The sequence below is a fragment of the Engystomops pustulosus genome, chromosome 2, assembly GCF_040894005.1.
Source record: "Engystomops pustulosus chromosome 2, aEngPut4.maternal, whole genome shotgun sequence".
NCBI classification, from domain to species: Eukaryota; Metazoa; Chordata; class Amphibia; order Anura; family Leptodactylidae; genus Engystomops; species Engystomops pustulosus.
The window spans coordinates 90062466-90081684 of NC_092412.1; the positions used below are offsets into that span (position 1 = coordinate 90062466).

Genomic DNA, 19219 nt, shown 5'->3' on the forward strand with positions numbered 1-19219 from the left:
CCAACACAGAGTTTGCCAGATTGGACTCAAGGCTTTCTCCTGTGGTCCAATACAGACCTGGACATGCCATGCTCAGAACTATTTTAAAGCAACATCCTTGGCTGCCAGAACTACAGGAGGAACGGAAAGGTGTGGATAGAGATGGATTGTCATTGGAGCTTCTGCTCTGGGTTCCCTGATTCTTCCTCTTCAGGGGACACTGGAGAAAATCTACAATCCAATTTTCTCCACCATCTTTCTATTGCATTGGTGAACTCAGGACCCCAATACGATTAAAACCGGTGATACAGCAGGGATCAATAAGTTAATGCCTAAATTGTCATGTTGGCACTTTGCGACATATATGTGGGTTTTGGTTGTAGCTTGGGCACTCTGTCTTCAAAAGGTTCGCCATCACTGCACTAGGGTATCCAGGAAGCTGATAGCATGTGTGTTGTAATGTGTTGTGATGTAGAGTAAAGCCTAATTCTGGGTAGATGTTATTGATGTTATTGATCTATATATCTATGTCACACTACCACATGTTGTTGAAATAACACGTGGGGGTAGACATGTTCTCTTTTTTTAATACGTACATGTAGCAGTTAGCCGTCTCCTATTTTAGAATATGAAGTCCTTGAACAAAAAATAGCTCTGGTCCAAAACCACCTGTAAAAGGTCTTTGTATAATGAAAACAAAAATGTGTGTCCCCACTTGGGCTCTGATTAGCATTTCCATCACTGCTCGTATGCCCTTGTTATGTTCAATGGATGTATACAGAGATGTTACTTCCAAAGTCACCAAAACACTATGAAAGGGGAATGTACCTAAGTTTTTCAGAACAACTAAGAAGGCTGTGGTATCGAGTATAAAACACTGTATTTTTGATTAAATGGGTAGGTATATTTTCTAAAAAAAAATGGATACAGGGGAAAGGCTGGCAACACATACAAAACAATTTCTTTCCTTGAGGCACGAGATGCTAGTCCCATATTTGTCATATACACACTCTGTTATTACTCCTGTCAATTGGAAAATGTGCATCCCCCAGATACATACCTGTACTTTCTCTATTCTCCTTGACACATGTCACTCGGCCTTCCATCTCCCTCGTGTTTATTACACCCTCCAGTCATTCTTTACACTATCTTTCATCTACACTTTATCATGCCACCTTGTGCTCTATACCAGTGATTTTCAACCTTTTTTGAACCGTGGCACACTTTTTATACTTAGAAAATCCTGGGGCACGCCACCAACTAAAATAGCACAAAATGACACTAAAACAGTCATATTATACATATAGTTAATAAAATTCTATAAAATTCTAAATTTATTTTACTCACTCAGTGTAAAACCTGGGCCTGTTTCGATAAACATAAAAAGGTCTATCCTTGCAGGAATGGTGGAAAGACACACACGAAGCTCTTCCTCAACAGTTCTCAGTTTCTCCCTGTTTTTATTATATGGTGCTGATTATTATGTGGCTCATATACTGCAAAATAAAGGGGTACAAAGAGAAGTACTATGGCCATGGCATATGAGCTGGTACTTGTAGTACTCCAGCCTCATGACTATAGTATTTCTCATTTTACATTTCTCATTGTTATATGCAGTATACTGCTGGAGTACTAAAAGTACCAGCTCATATGCTGAGTATTTTGCCAACAGTGCATATACTCAGGCAAAAGCTCATATAGTCAGCATTATTGGCGGGCATTACCTTGGCGGTGGGTAAATGCGAGAGTCTCTCCGCTCTCAGGATGATGCGCCGGTCTCGGTGACGTCATTTTTTCGCGCGAGGTTCAAAGCTTGCGCATGTGTTATTGTACACGTCTCCTACATTGTAAGAAGCCGTGACTGCGCATCGCTGCGCATTGCCGGGAAACAAAACACAGGGGGCGCCATAGTTTGGGGAACTTTCCCCGCGACACACTCGACCATGTGTCGTGGCACACTGGTTGAAAATCACTGCTCTATACTACTATTTCCATACTACAACAGAAGTCACCTCAATATATAATAGTATACCATTCTCTATGCAGTATGTTCCCCATACACAAGGCTACCATTGGGCTATGTCTTGTGTCTTATTACCCCCAAATATTCAGCTTTTCATTTGATTCCTTTAGAGAGAGACACTTGAGGCTATATCTTGTCACACGCAATGTATATTCTATTCAGTCTACATGTAATATTATTATGAACCCCCGTGACGACCATGCCATACCATATTCTGAACTACTGCCAATGTGAAATATTATGAATTACCGTGCATATCCATGTTGCCTTATTAGACCCATAAAGACACAAAATTGTTGACATATAAGAATTTTGTTGCATTTTAGTCATCGTTTATAACATGTATTTACATACGTATTTTGTCTCCGCTTAAGTGTTTGACAAAGGCTATGATTTACATGAAATTTGCCCGTAAATAAATATCACCTTAATCGCAAATTGGTGTGCAAGGATTCTAGGATTGTATCAGTTGATGTTCGTCCATACATTTGAATGCATGTGTATAAATATTGATTAGTAAGGATACAAGGGGCTGCCGGCAGAATGCATATGTGCTGGAGCAGGGAAGTATGTCCCTAACGCCCCTCCATAAGGGGAGATCCCAGCAGTGTGTTGCTGTGAGACTGATGACAGGCAGGAAGCTGGCAGAGAGCAGCAGTGCCTCTCCTTCCATAGGGCTGTGTATAAGGAGCCGCTCAGTACCGGCCGCATCACCTGCTCTGCACACATCACCCCACACAATGAGGAGGAGCAGCTAGAGGTGCAGGCAGCCCGTCCGTGCAGACGCTTCCAGTGCACTAGGTAGGTTGTTATTTGCTCACCCCCTCCCCTCTCAGTGTTGTGATATATATCGCCCATCTTCTGTACTGTGTGCCCATGCCTCAGTGTTACATGCGGCGGCAGGCCCTGTGCTCTTCTGTGTGTCTATGTGGTGCTTGCCATACTACAGTACGCTATGTCATCCATGGTGTGTGCAGGAGCCATCTCTGTGGTTTAGATAATATGTGTGAGCACAGCTTACAGGTGAAGGCTACACCCCTCCCCCAAATCACAGGGGGTTGTCATAGTGACGGAGCTGCCAGCTGCAGCATCCCAGTTATCCAGGAGGAGGAGGAGGAGGGAAGTGCAGGGTCCATGAGTGCACTCATCTACATGTATACTGTCATGTGACCAGGGACTGGCTGCTCAATACTGGCATGAGGCTACAGGTTATTGTCCTCATGGCCTATCAGTGTACATATGTATACAGTATAGTGGTACAAGTGTAACACCTCTGCAGGAAGGGGGTATATTGGCTTCAGTCTCATTATGACGCAGGGTCTCTGCAGGAAGAATACCTTCTTATTCTGCATGGTGTTGCCTAAGCTCAGCGCACACTCACAAGAGACAATGGCTGATTTATTGTAAGGGGAGTAAATAGGGATGAGCCAAGTAAATGGAATGCAAGCAGGAAAACAAACATAAACACATGCCATCTGCTATAATGAACCCCTAGATGTAGTCAAGGGTAACTGCCTGTGCCAGGCCTGGCTGGGATAGTATTGTACAGAGATGTATGAGCAACAAATGGTTAAATCACAATAACCCACGTATGACAGCACACACTCTGCAACTGCACAGAATTGCACACACTCATCCTGCAGGAATGCTACTAACACACACAGTGCAACCACTGTGGCCCTGTTGCCGCAGATAATGATGCACTTTCTGCAGATGGTGGTGCACTTAAAGGGGTATTCCCATTTCAGCAAATTAATGTTATTATTTGAATCATAAAAAGTTATACAATTTTCGAATATACTTTCTGTATCAATTGCTCACAGTTTTCTAGATCTCTGCTTTCTGTCATTCTGTTGAAAGCTACTAAGTTTACTGTCAGTGGACAGAAATCTAACCATGGTCACACAGTTGCACGACTCGTTATATAACAGAGAGTAATCAAAACTTTGTGTTCTAATGAACCACACACCTGTATGACCATGGTCAGATTTCTGTACACTGGAAGTAAACATTGAAGCTTTCTATAGAATGACAGCAAGCGGAGATCTAGAAAACCATTAGGAATTGATGCAGAAAGTACAGGCGGTGCCCTACTTAAGGACACCCGACTTACAGACAACCCCTAGTTAGAGACAGGCCCCTCTGCCCCCTATGACCTCTGGTGAAGTTCTCTGAATGCTTTACTATGGTCCCAGGCTACAATGATCAGCTGTAAAGTGTCTGTAATGAAGCTTTATTGATAAAACTTGGTTCCATTACAGCAAAAAAATTTGAAACCCCAATTATCACTGGGGCAAAAAAAAAATTGCCTCGAATTACAATTATAAAATATACAATTTCAACTTCCATACAAATTCAACTTAAGAACAAACCATCGGAACCTATCTTGTACGTAACCCAGGAACTGTCTGTATATTGGAAAACTGTATAACTTTTCATTATACAAACAAAAATATTTATTTGCTCAAATGGGAATACATCTTTAACCTCTTAGTCCTTTCAGGGAACAGTTCTTTTCCAAACTCCTAACTAACACAAAGTTTACTCACAAATCTAAGGTGACTGCACTCTAGGATTCAGATGGTGGCTGCAGGGTTCAGGTACCTGGATGGTAATGGTGTTGCAGGTAGAAACTTTCTATGTGGTAGATCTGGAGACCTCCTGGGGATCGAGGTGCTGAGCAGAGGAGAAGCTTCTCCTGTAGATCCTCTTTTCCTACAGGGCTGAGCTGCTGGGGTTTCTCTGGTCCTCTGCTGTGTCAGTCTCAGCACAGGAATCTCTCCACTATGACATTTGAACTCAGTCCTTCTTCATGGTGCACATAAGGTCTCTCCATCTTCTCCCTTTTCCGTCACTCATATTACCTTTCTCAGCCAATCAGAGATACTCTCTACAACTCCTCTTCTAGGTGGCAGTGGCACAGAGAAGCAGGTGGTGCTGGGATATGTAGTGCAGTCTACTCCAGGAGAATATGTGCTTTTGATTGCTGGTCTTAACCCCTGCTTCACATCAATTACATTGTCCATTGTATATGCTGTGCTTCCAGCAGTGGCTACACAATTGTAATAAACAAAAATTCACACCAACACAATGGGTACAGTAAGGTATGAAAAACAAGCTAGGTCCCTGTGGTATGGTATTTGTACCTATATAGCTTTGGCTACACAGAGTAGTTTATGCTATGGAGGGCGGAACTCAGACCTTGCAAGAGTAAATTCCTCACCCAGATACCGTTGCATTAAATTGACATGATACAGATAAATTGCATATCATTCAACCATCCCAGATAGGCTGGACAGTTTTGGGTTTTCAGGGTTGTCCCGCCTTTTTGGACAGTTGGGAGTTTGTCCCAGATTTCCACACTGTGTCATGCCTACTGGTATCGACAACAATCGCTCATTGGGACCAGGAGACAGAATACAAAGGAAATGTGTGGGACACAGCTGTTTCCTCCCTCCCCTATGCTCCATGTCCCACCTCCTGGTCCTGATGCAACACAGTTGCTGATTCGCAGAGCGGGTATTGGGACCAAAAGGTGGAACAAGGCTGCTGCTAGCTCCCTCCCACAGTGCTAGCTTTAGCCCCATACCTCCTCCCAGAGTAATCCTGTGTCCAGAGACACAGCAAGACAGTGTCCTCCAGTTGCTACTGCTGGGGGGCACAGTATGTATTGAGGGGAGCTGATACTGCTGAAAAGGGTCACAGTATGTATGGAGGGTAGCTGCTACTGCTATGGTGGCACAGTATAAAGGGGAAGTGATGGGAGGCTCACTATGAGGGGGGTCTGAAAATGAAGGGACCACAATTTGAGGGGAAGACGGATGAACACTAAGGAAGGAACTATATTGTGTGGGTTACTTATGGCCTGTCACTTGGCCTGCTCATGAGAATGACACCAGGTAATGGGCAGTCATGTCACTGGTTATCTTCCTGATGAGTCATGTATACTGTTAATGGCGAATAGCATTGTAGGGGTGGCAGTGACAGGGAAAGTGTGCAATAATGAAGAGATAGTGTAGTTAGGACGTTGAATTTTGTGTGATGATTAGACAGCACATTGTTGATTACGGTCAGACCAGATTATATAGGACACCATAATTAGGGTATTCTGGTGTTTGATGCCCAACTGCTCAGCTAAAACTTAACACCAATTTCAGTTCAACATTCTACAATAGTCATCCCAATAGATCTGAAACTATGGAACTGTTGTGGGGAGTAATATCCCATACAGTTCATCTACTGGGCTCATATGTAGGCTGTCTTCCATGTATACTATTTTCTATCCCTTCATAAGATACATATCTTGAGGATCAAATGAAAAGGTATACTGTATACTTTATTACAGTCTGTACACTTTTCTCAGAATTGTAAAATATGGAAAACCCTCAGTCGGGAGTAAGAGAAAAAAAAACAATAAATACACATGTTCTTACCTGGCTCTGGTTCCCAGTTCTCACATCACTCCGATATTTCCAGCTTCGTTTAATGACTGCCTCCTAGGACACAGGGCATCTCCTCTGTTTTGCTGTGGACTTCACTTCACTAAAACAGGTACACATGACCCCCTGGATGCTATATACAGGGTCCGTAATCTGCAGTACCTGACAGGACTGATTCTGGCATTTTTATTGCCCGAAGCGATAAATTGAAATGCATACTTCCAAATTAAATTATACACAGTACTCAATATACAGTCCCCCAGTTCATTAAAATATTCTAACCCCCTAATCTAACACTGTAGAAGCAAGTAAGCTGTGAAGCCCTGCTGCTCTAAGAGTTAACCAGCAGTAGTGGTTATCTCTCCCCCACTGAAGGTGCTCATCACAGGCCTCTGCTTTGTCAACTCTTAGAGCACCAGGGCTTCACAGTGCAATGGGTCTGATACTGGGGTTTCAGATAGGTGGGCTGTGCTCAAATACCTGATCACAATGACGACTTTCTCCACCCCCTTCGCATTGCCCCTCTTCACACCTTGTCACTGCAGGACTGCATTGCCTTCTGCGGCTGATAGGAAGTGTGGATGGGCGTGGCCAATGCTGGTGGGAGGGGGGATTCTTCATCATTATTGCACCATCCCTGAGTGCAGTGCTGCCATGGGACCACCTGCAGTGCTACCCAGGAGCCGGTGCCAGCATTTACAGAGGAACAACCAGGTGAACAGTAATTCACCTGGTTGCTACCCCCCTCAGGGCTCAGACATTTGCCGCCTCAGGCGAGATTCTCATTACGCCTCATGGCAGATGCAGCCCTGGTACCAAAACAACACTATGGTAAGTATGTATTCTTTTTTTTCAACCTCAACTTCCTGGGCATTTTGCATATTCATGGAAAGCCCTTTAACCCCTTCCCGACATTTGACGTAATAGTACTGCATGGCGGGAGGTGCGTTCCCGCAAAATGCAGTATTATTACGTCAAGCTTCTGGCGCCGGCTCCTGAACGGAGCCGGCGCCAGAAGCTGCGGGTGTCGGCTATATATTATAGCCGACACCTGCCTCTAACACCCGCGATCGGAGATGTCAGAGGCATTTAAATGTAATGTGAGGAGAATCGGACCCCCCCCCCCCCCCGCGGCGCTTACAGGGGGGGGTCCGCTGCTCCGATCGCAGCCCCGGGACTGCCGGTGCCCGGGGCTGCGAGATCTTCATCCGGAAGCCGGGTCCTGCCTTCTGGCAGGACCCGGCTGTAAGACACTGGGCATGCGCAGCATGCTCAGTGTCTTACATTACACAGTGCAATACATCTGTATTGCACTGTGTAACCTGTAAAATAGCTTGAACAAGTGATCAGAAGATCACTTGTTCAAGCTTAGATGTCATTAACTGTAAAAAAAAGTTAAAACAATAAATAAAGGTTTTTTAAAATAAAAATAAATAATAAAAGAAAGTGAAAGTCCCCCCAAACACCACATTTCCCTTTACACAAGTAATAAAGTATAAAATACACTAAATCACAAAAAAACCCCACTTATTTGGTATCGCCGCGTCCGTAACAATATGTACAATAAATCCTAATCATAATTGGACCCTCTAGGTGAACGTGGTAAAAAAAAAACCCCAAAAACTTGCCAAAAATTAAAACTTTTTATCAAATTGCTTTACAAAAAATGTTCTAAAAAGTGATCCGAAAAAGTTACAAGCGCCAAAATGATACCACTGAAAAGAACAACTTGTCACGCAAAAAATAAGCTCACAACCAGCTCCGTCAACCAAAAAATACTATAGTTATGCCACTATAAAGATGGCAATACTAAAACAAATGCAATTTTTTCTATTCTAGTTTTCCTTCAATAAAATTGGACAAATAAAAATAAAACTATATAAATGAGGTATCACCGTAATCGTAGTGATCCGTAGAATAAAGATAATATATTATTGTTATGCTACAGCGAACACCCCCCCCCCCAAAAAATGCTAAAAATCCAAAATAAGAATTGATGATTTTATTTTCCTCCACACGAAAAAAGTTAATAAAATTGCTTTGATAAGCTAAACACCCTCTAAAATAAAGTTTTTTTTACAGTGCATCGCGTCTCGCAAAAAATAAGCCCTTATTTGTCTAAATTGCTTAAAAAATAAAGATTGTATAGCCTATTCCCAACGCGCGTTGTAATAGAACGGTGCGGCGGGTAGTGACTTGCCAACACCGGTCAGACACAGTGATCGGGGTAAGACTGCGGCTGTTCCTGACAGCCATCCATCCTGCCCCATGGACCAGAAGGGTTACGTCCCCCCCACACACCCCCAGTTTATTATCGCTGCTATTGGCTCATCAATTCAGACGAGCCAATAGCAGCGAATTTACTTTTGACGTCAGTAATACCGGTCACCATGTCTGTAGACACGGTGATCGGGGCAGGGTGGTGGCTGTTCCTGACAGCCACCGATTTTACCTTGTGGTTCAGAGGGGTTTTGTTGCCCCCCTCTGTCCATGTTTGCCGCTATTGGCTGGTCGATTTGGTCCAGCTAAAAGCAGCAGTATTCGTCACAATGGGCATTGCTAGGGTGAATAAGAGCAACACTTGGCGATAATTTCCCTACGAAAAACGAAGATATGGTACAAAAGCGCTGGCCGTGCACATTGTACAGATTACGCTGTACAACTCTTATGTGCTGTTCCAATGTGCACGCCCTGCCGTATCATTTCTCCGTTTTCAAGAGGAAGATATTAGGAAACTAATATTGGGACAAGAAGGACGGGGCCCCTGTACCTCTGGTTTAGATGTTCGTGTATTTTGTCAGGGCAGCATTTTCACGGTAAATTCTGCTGCTTCTAAAGGAAGGACTCAGAAAAGAGTTTGTTCCAAAAGAGGAGTTAGGATGGACACTATATACTAAGGATGGACACTATATACTAAGGATGGACACTATATACTACTAAGAGACCTGCGACAACTCCAAGTGTGACAAAAGTTTAGATGGTCCCCTGGTCTATTCTACCTCCTTATACGCAACACATTCACAATTCACGCCCAATCTGTTGTGAATTCAGTAAAATGAATAATTTAACAACTGGTAGGTCACGTTGCTCCCTATACCCCTCCATTATTTCATAAGGGGCGCCACATAACGGGCACTGAACGTTCCAGAAATAATTGCAATTTCCATCTTGGACTGCATTGCACATCATATTTGGAAACCACCTGTATGTTCAAATGCTCATTTCACGACGTGTATTACAATACACCACATATTACACCTTGCTAAATTCCCCAAGGGGTGTACATTCAACAATTAGGGTCACTTTTCGGGTTTTCCTCTGTTTTGGTACCACTACGGCTCTCCAAATGTATCCTGACACATGTGAAGGATTTCTTGCAAATTTGGCCTCTAAAAGACAAACATCCCTCTTTTCCTCTACTGTGCGCCCATAAAGCATTTTATATGCACATGTGGGGTACTTCTACACTCAGGAGAAATAGTTTTACACCATTTTCGGGGTTATTTAATATATTATCCCTTGTGGCTTACAAAAATTAGGAGTAAAGTGACATTTATAGGAAAATTTTCACCTTTTTAATGTTTAGGGCCTAATTGGATCATTCACCTGTAGGGTCAAATACATATATTACACATTGCAAAATTCTCTAAGGGGTGTGTGTTCAAAAATTAGGGTCACTTTTCGGATTCTTATCTGTTTTATACCACTAGGGTTCTCCAAATGCATGTCAAACATTTCTGTCAAATTTGGCTTCTAAAAGGCAAACATCCCCCTTCCCTTTTACTGTGCGCCCATACAACATTTTATATACACATGTGAGGTACGTCTACACTCGAGAGAAATAGGTTTACACATTTTAAGGGGTTATTACATTTTTTTTATCCCTTGTGGCTATAAAAAATTAGGGGTACAATGACCTTTATAAGAAAATGTTCACCTTTGTCCTATTTAAGCCCTAATTAAATCAAACACCTATATGGACAAATACTCATATTACACCTTACTAAATTCTCTAAGGGGTGTGCTTTCCAAAATGGTGACACTTGTTGGGGTTCCCCTCTGTTTTGGTACCACTACGGCTCTCTAAATGCACCCTTCTGAGCTTCACTGCGTACCCATACAACATTTTATTTGCATGTGTGGGGCAATTTTATACTCGGGAGAAATGCTAGTACACATTTTTTGGGGTTATTTTATCTTTAATGCCTTATGGGATACAAAAATTAGCCGTAAAAGTGACTTTTTTGGGAAAATGTTCATCTTTTTCCTTTTAGGGACCTAATTGAAGCAAACACCTGTGGGGGAAAATACACATATTACACCTTGCTAAATTCTCCAAAGGGTGCACTTTCCAAAATGGTGACATTTGTTGGGGTTCCCCTCTGTTTTGGTACCACTAGGGCTCTCCAAATGCATCCTGACACTTGTAATGGATGATTATCAAATCTGGCTTCTAAAAGGCCAAAGCCCCTCCTTCCCTTCTGAGCCCTACTGTGTACCCATACAACACTTTATATGCAAAAGTGGTGCAGTTCTGTGCTTAGGAGAAATAGTTTTACACATTTATGGGAGTTGTTTCATCTTTTATCCCTTGTGGCTTACAAAAATTTGGGGTAAAAGTGACTTTTTTGAGAATATTTTCACCTTTTTTCCCTTTTGGGGCCTAATTGAATCAAACACCTGTTTGGGCAAATACACAAATTACACGTTGCTAAACTCTCCAAGGGGTGTACTTTCCAGAATGGTGTCTCTTGTTGGGGCTTTCCTCTGTTTTGGTACCATTAGGGCTCTCCAAATTCATCCTGACACATGAAAACTTTTTCAGCCATATTTGCCCTGCAAAAACGAAACAACGCTCTTTCCATTCCAAGTGCCCCCCTGTGCCCGTACAGCAGGGTACAGTGACAAAATGGGCATTGGCATGCTCAGGAGGAATTGCCCTAAACATGGTAAAATGCATTTTCCTTTTTAACCCATTGTGAAGGTGCAAATTTTAGTGTTCAATGAATCTATTGTAAGATAAAATTACATTTCTGTAATTTCACTTTCATTTATCTTTCACCCTCATGAAACGCTCAAAGGGTTAACAAAATTCCCAAAGGTTGTTATGAATATTTTGAGGGGTGTAGTTTCTAAAATGGTGTCATTTGTGGGGGTTTTCTATCATGTAGGCCTTATAAAGTCACTTCTAACTAAACTGACCCTCCAAAAGTAGGTTTTGATGATTTTCGTGAAAATCTGAAAAATTGCACCTAAAGTTATAAGCCTCCTAGCATCCTAAAAAAAGGAAAAGATGTTTGAAAAATGATGCCAAAAAAGCAGACATATGGAAAATGTTAGTTATCAAGTTATTTTAGTGATATGACTAACTTTCCAAAAAGTAGAAAATTTTGAATTTTGAAAACATTGTTTTTTTCAAAATTTTTGGCAAATTTCCATTTATTTCATAAATAAATACTAAACATATTGATTAAATTTCTCGACCAACATGAAGTACAATGTGTCACGAAAAAACAATCTCAAAATCAACTGGATATGTTAAAGCGTTCCAAAGTTATAACCACTTAAATAGACACATGTCAGATTTTAAAAAATGGGCCGTGTCAGGAAGGTGAAAAGTGGCTTCAGCGTTAAGGGGTTAAAGTCAATAATTCAAGTAAAATAACCATGATTAAATGAACAAAGATTGCCCTTCTTGAGCGGCCTACTCTATGTAATACTTCAACCAACTTACACTATGTAGTAGTAAACAGGTTCTTTGAGGAGGTAAAAAAAGAAAAGAAAAGAAATTTAGTTTTATCAAAATGAGCCATGAGCAAAAGCTGTGAAACATTATCCTGCATAAGCTCATAAAAATTCTATTTTTGTTTTACAAAACCGTGAAATGGATACATGTCCTTTCTTTTTAAAAATGTCATGCATTGCCCTGGTTTCTGCATCAGAAACTGCATACAATGGTTGCATGAAGATTAGCCCCTTAGAATGAAGCAGATCAGCTTGCAGAGCCACAGCTTTTAATACAGCCTGCATTTGCATTTACTAGATGCAGCTTTCTATGTCCAAACCAGTAGTGGAGTAAAAAAAAGGAGGAGTAGCACCTTCCAATCATATGTTCTCACCCATCTGAAATATGCAACATATTAGAGCAGTCTCAGGCTTCTCAGCAGTTCACTTTATTCTCTTTATTTGCTTTTGATGCACATTTCAGTTAAGTGACTTCTGATGTTCATCAAATGCAATCCAAGTGCATAGTGTGAATGCGGGAGCAGAACATTTTCTTTGGTGCATTCCAAGTTTTCCGCAGCATAAAGATGGGCTTCAAAAATCTATTAGACCATTAAAAAACCCCTAATATAAATAAAATATGCAGAGTAAAGACCAAACATTGGCGACAATGGAATAGACCAATAAATTGCAGTCAAGACAGAAGCCAAATGATTTATTTATTTAGGGTGCAATTATTATCTCGGTGTTGTAAACTAAATCTTTATATGCAGTTTGCATTCCCCACTATATTTTTTAAGGGGGTGTTGGGGATCAAGGATTTTTAATTATCAGTTCCGACCCTCTCCAGCGATCCAATTTGGTGTGGTGGTGCTCATCACCACCAGCTTTTGTATACAGAGGCTCAGTGGTGCCGCGCTATTGACAACCATCCAACACTAGAGCAGCAGTTGCAGGCTGTAATGGATGTGTGCCTGTTTCTCTTTAAGTTAAAGGGTAACTATTAACTAAACATTTACCAAAACTGCATAAATCAATAATAAGATGAGAGAAAACTTTGTAATAGAGAGTAATAAACCTACCACATTATGCTTTTAATGACATAAGACTAACCAGTAACTGCTGGTAAAGGCTTATCTCCTTATAGAGCTGAATCTTAAAGAGAAATATTCTCTAGGTATGGAAAAAGTTAATCATTAGCATTTACTTAATCATTTCTTTATCTGAGAACTGAATAGGCTTACAGATACAAGGCTCATTACATTACAAGACGCAGAGAATCTGTTTTCCTTAATGAAGTATATTAACTAGAGATGAGCAGGTATACTCGTCCGAGCTTGATGCTCGTTCGACTATTAAGGTACTCGAAACGGCTCGTTGCTCGGACGAGTATTTCCCCTGCTCGAGATCGAGCATTTAATTAAAAATACACAGTGAAGAACAATAAAGAATAGAATAAAAACAGTGAACACAGTGAACACAGGATCATTTAAGTGAAAAACACAGTGAAGAATACAGTGAAGAATAGATTACAGATGTTCGGCACATCTGCTTACTTGTCGGAAGATACGCGCGGAACAAAATAGTATGTGAAGAACAATATATATGTGTGAAGAACACATTGAAGAACACGGGGAGCAGCACAGAGACACCAGGGAGCAGCACAGAGACACCAGGGAACAGCACAGAGACACCGGGGAGCAGCACAGAGACACCGGGGAGCAGCACAGAGACACGGGGGAGCAGCACAGAGACACCGGGGGAGCAGCACAGAGACACCGGGGGAGCAGCACAGAGACACCGGGGGAGCAGCACAGAGACACCGGGGGAGCAGCACAGAGACACCGGGGGAGCAGCACAGAGACACCGGGGGAGCAGCACAGAGACACCAGGGGAGCAGCACAGAGACATCGGGGGAGCAGCACCATGGAGACATCGGGGGAACGGGCAGAACGGAGACATCGGGGGAACGGGCAGAACGGAGACATCGGGGGAACGGGCAGAACGGAGACATCGGGGGAACGGGCAGAACGGAGACATCGGGGGAACGGGCAGAACGGAGACATCGGGGCTGGGGCAGCACGGAGACATCGGGGCTGGGGCAGCGCGGATACATCGGGGCTGGGGCAGCGCGGATACATCGGGGCTGGGGCAGCGCGGATACATCGGGGCTGGGGAAGCGCGGAGACACTCGGGGAGGGGCAGCACGGAGACACTCGGGGAGGGGCAGCACGGAGACACTCGGGGAGGGGCAGCACGGAGACACTCGGGGAGGGGCAGCACGGAGACACTCGGGGAGGGGCAGCACGGAGACGTTCGAGGAGGGGCAGCACGGAGACACCGGGGAGCGGCAGCATGGATCCCGACAAGTAAGCAGATGTGCCGAACATCTGCAATCTATTCTTCACTGTGTTTTTCACTTAAATGATCCTGTGTTCACTGTTTTTATTCTATTTTTCACTGTTCTTCACATCTGCTAACTTGTCGGGAGTTAATATACGCGCAAAACATTGAAGAATAGATTGCAGATGTTTGCATACATCTGCTAACTTATGAGAAGACATTCTTTTTCAATTAAATAACACATTTTATTCCCGAAACATGGTCCCTTTGAAAAATGCTCGAGTCTCCCATTGACTTCAATGGGGTTCGTTATTCGAGATGAGCACTCGAGCATCAGGAAAAGTTCGTCTCGAATAACGACCACTTGAGCATTTTAGTGCTCGCTCATCTCTGATATTAACCCCTTAAGGACCAGGCCCTTTTTCATTTTTGTGTCTTTATTTTTCACTCCTCACCTTCAAAAATCTATAACTTTAAATTTTTTCCATGTAAAGAGCTGTGTATGGGCTTGTTTTCTGCGTCACAAATTGCACTTCATAGTGGTGGTATTTAATATTCTGTGCCATATACTGAGAAGCAGGAAAAAAAAACTGAATGCAGTGAAAATGCATTTCTTGTGGGCTTGGATTTTACAGCTTTCACTGTGCGCCCCAAATGACATGTCTACTTCAAAGGGTCAAAGTGGATATCAAAGGGTTAACACCCACCCACTGATCTCGGGTGTTAGCGACCGGCGTTTGCTTCATTGTGAAGCAAACGCTTGGTGAGTATGAAGAGGGCACCGACTCCAGAAATGAAACACATTCATGTCTGGGTCCTGAACAGTGAATCCTACTAAGAATCAGACAAACAAAATGGTAAAAAAAATACACCTCGTCCAAGATTTTGCCTCTTCCGGCTTCATCTGGGGCATGGTGTTAATGTTTTTCCTCTTTCTTTAAATGTCCAAATGTTCACAATTTAATTGGAAGAACAGAAGGGGATAGATAAACCTAAGACCACTTGTTTGGTCTGGACCTAAATTCACTTTTATTATTACCAATTTAATAAAAACAGATTTTCATTCTATTTTCAGTACATGCATTGAAGAGAATTTTAAAATATACAGTTGTGGGAGTAGAAAACAGATTATAAATATGTATATGAGAGGGAACACTAAGGGGCAGATTTACTTACCCGGTCCATTCGCGATCCAGCGCCTCGTTCTCTCCGGTGGATTCGGGTCCGGCCGGGATTCATTAAGGCAGTTCCTTCGACGTCCACCAGGTGGCGCTGCTGCGCTGAAGAGCATCGGAACGCACTTAAGTTCACCGGCCTATTCCTAGTGAAGGTAAGTGCAAGCTCCGCAACAGTTTTTTTGTTAAAATGCAGCGGTTTTTCCGAATACGTCGGGTTTTTGTTCGGCCACGCCCCCGATTTCCGTCGCATGCATGCCAGCGCCGATGCACCACAATCCGATCGCGTGTGCCAAAATCCCGGGGCAATTCAGAATTTTTCCATAGGATGTTATTTTCACATACACAAGCTCTTTCGGGTATTATCCCAAAGGGAAAAAATATATCACAAATACATTGATATTTGTGTATATATATATATATATATATATATATATATATATATATATATATATATATATATATATATATATGCAGCGACCAATCACGCAATCCATTTTGTAGTTCTCATTCTGGTCCCACATACAGAAAACACACATGAGTTTTTGTTATACCCTTTTTTTGCATACCTACATCAAAACCCACACTAGGTGGTTATCCTTCCATTGCTGTAAATTCTAGTCCATTCCAAGTACCAAATATAAATGTACAATGGAGAATAAAATTTCCACTCTTTGGATGCCATTTTTGAGGTAAATTCAATTAGAATCTCTTTCACAGTATAATAATAATAATAATAATAATAATAATAATAATCTTTATTTATGTAGCACCATCATATAGTTCTCAACAGGTTTGATTAAACAGTCTATGGCATTTTTTTTCAAAGATATCACCATTAAAAAAGGCCAATCAGTGTCTCCATATTGGGAATCTATGTTTTAACACTGTTAGGGAAAAGGTAAGAAGAATAACAGAAATACTGGTGATTAGAGAAATATATATCTTACTTTAAAAAGCTCTTAATTTCAAAATCAATAATAAATGCAGTCATTTGTCCTTGTGGATTGATTTATATTGGCAGGACAGGGAGAAAATTAAAAAATAGAATTGCTGAACACGTTCAGAAAATAGAAATTAGATACACATAGCTTATCTGAAAATTTTAAGGTTAAACATGGGAAATATCCAAAGGGGTTAATATTTTTTGGTTTGGGATTAGTGGAAACATACTGGAGGGGTGAGGATTTTGAGAAAAAATTAAATGTTATTTAGAAATACCAACTACAAATGTTACAACCTGATGCCCTTAATATTTATTTTGAAATTAAGAGCTTTTTTAACCCCTTAAGAACATAGCCTGTTTGGCTCAGCACTTTTTTTTTCACATCTGACCGGTCTCTCTTCCTGTGGTAATAACTTTTCAACACTTACATATCCCTGTGATTTTGAGATTGTTTTCTCATGAGACATTGTAGTTTATGTTAGAAGTATCATTTTGCTAATCAGTTTTTGGGGGGTTAAAAATTCAATAATTTAAGAAATGTATTTTAAAAATTACATACCACATACCACACTTTTTTTGTAGAAACCTCTATGTATTTCCATAATTTGTTTTACGTTTCCTTTTTTTTTTTTACTGATGTTAGAAGGTTTATAGTTTTAGTAGCAAGTTAGCAGATTTACAAGAGATTTAAAAAATACAATATTTTTGTGACCAATTTAGTTTGAATGTGCACTATAGAGGCTTATGTATTATAAACCCCCACAAGTAACACCATTTTATAAACTTAACATTTTAAATTATTTAAATGAACATTTGGGAAGTCTGTGAACCCTTTCGGTTTTTTTTCAGGAATCAAACAAAAATCGATTGGAAATTTTGAAATTTCAATTTTTGCATAAGAATATTCTTGTTTAGCCCTAAAATGTACACATTCAGAAGGTATTAGAAGTAAATATATAATATTTCTTCCGAGTACAGTAATACCTGACATGTGGTTGTCAACTGCTGTTTTGCCGCACAGCGACCATTGCCATTGTAGTGAGAACTGTATTCAGCCCAACTCATGCCACTGTGGATAAACACCTCAAAAATCATTCTGCAGGTTGTTAAAGATATGGCAATACCCCATATATGGCAATTATCTACAGGATGAAGACATGGCAGGGCTTGGAAGAAAATAACTGGCATTTGGAGCACAGACATTTTACATATTTTTTTGCCATCATGAAGCATTTGTAAATGCCCTTAGTACAGTAGAAAACTGACCATATTTTGGAAACTAAACCCCTCAATAAATTCATCCGGGGGTGTAATAAGCACAGGTGGACCCCAATGAGAATGTATAATGAATAGAGCATATTGAAAATAACCATGATGTCATCTTGTGCCCAGCTCCTGCCACGGGGAACGAACAACCCAAAAACCATGATGGGGGTTCTCCCGGGTACAGCAATACCCTATATGTGGCAATAATCTACAGGCTGTGCACATGGCAGGGCTCAGCAGGGAAGGTGCGGCATGCGGCATGATGTATAAGCTGTGGAGAGTACATGAGGGTAATTTGTTTAGGGTAAAATTATATAACCAGGGTGGTGTGATTCTAAAACACTCCTTTGTGCATAATCTTCCTTTATTGCAGCACATGTCAAACTGGTAAATGTATTTCCTCCTTGTGCAACTTTGGAGCACACACTGCACCTTTTTTGATTCAAAATTAGTAGAGGGGGAGTCCATCATCCAGGCAAAAATTATTTAAAAGTAAAAATCCACTTTATTAGAAAAAATGAAAAACATAAGGACGCCCTATAACATAGTTCTGATGCGTTTCGGACCACCTACGGTCTTTAGGCTATGACTAAGGACTGCAGGTGGTCCGAAACCCGTCAGAACTTCTTGTACAAAACTCTTAATTTCCGCATGGCATTATATGGCTGAAGCACCTGGTCCAAAAAGCCAACCCCTCCCATGTACCTATTGCAGTCCAAAATGCTGTCAGGTTTGGGGGTTTCGCGGAGTGGGAAGGAATTTGATATCTATTTCTATATTCACCAATATTTCTTTTTTTCTTCTTACTTTTTCCCTGACGGTGTTAAAACATACATTCCTAAAAGGGGGAAACCGATTGACCTTTTTTAATGGTGGTAATTTTGAAAAAAATCTGTACAATCTCTGCAGCCTGTGTGTGTGAGAGATATTCCTATACACATGATTGAGAGCCTGTATAATGATGTGACACTCCTGGTGCTGGCTCCTCTATGCACTTCCTGGTAATGGCAGCCACGCCCGCCTGCAGCCTGTGTGTGTATGAGATACTCCTATACACATGACTAACAGCCTGTATAATGATGTGACACTCCTGGTGTTGGCTTCTCTCTGTACTTCCTGATTCTGGCTACTACGCCCCCTGCAGTCTGTGTGCGTATGAGAGATACAACTGCAACAGGCTGCAGCCATGTTATAGCAGAACATGTCAGGCACTTGTGTAGCTGATATCTGTGTGTCACACATGTGTATAGGAGGACACAGCATTTCAGCAGATAAAGCACAGACACTGGTAATGCTTTACTATACATTACACACAGACATGAGC

At 41.5% G+C, this 19219-nt stretch overlaps 1 protein-coding gene across 2 annotated transcripts in view; it reads left to right on the top strand.

The window, feature by feature from the left end:
• Positions 1-2600: 2600 nt before the first annotated feature.
• Positions 2601-19219, top strand: part of NALCN (sodium leak channel, non-selective) — a 306335-nt gene continuing 289716 nt past the window's right edge. For both annotated transcript variants that reach the window (XM_072135500.1, XM_072135501.1), the window contains exon 1: positions 2601-2803. The gene's annotated coding sequence lies outside the window, so the exon portion shown is untranslated. The remainder of the gene's footprint in view (positions 2804-19219) is intronic.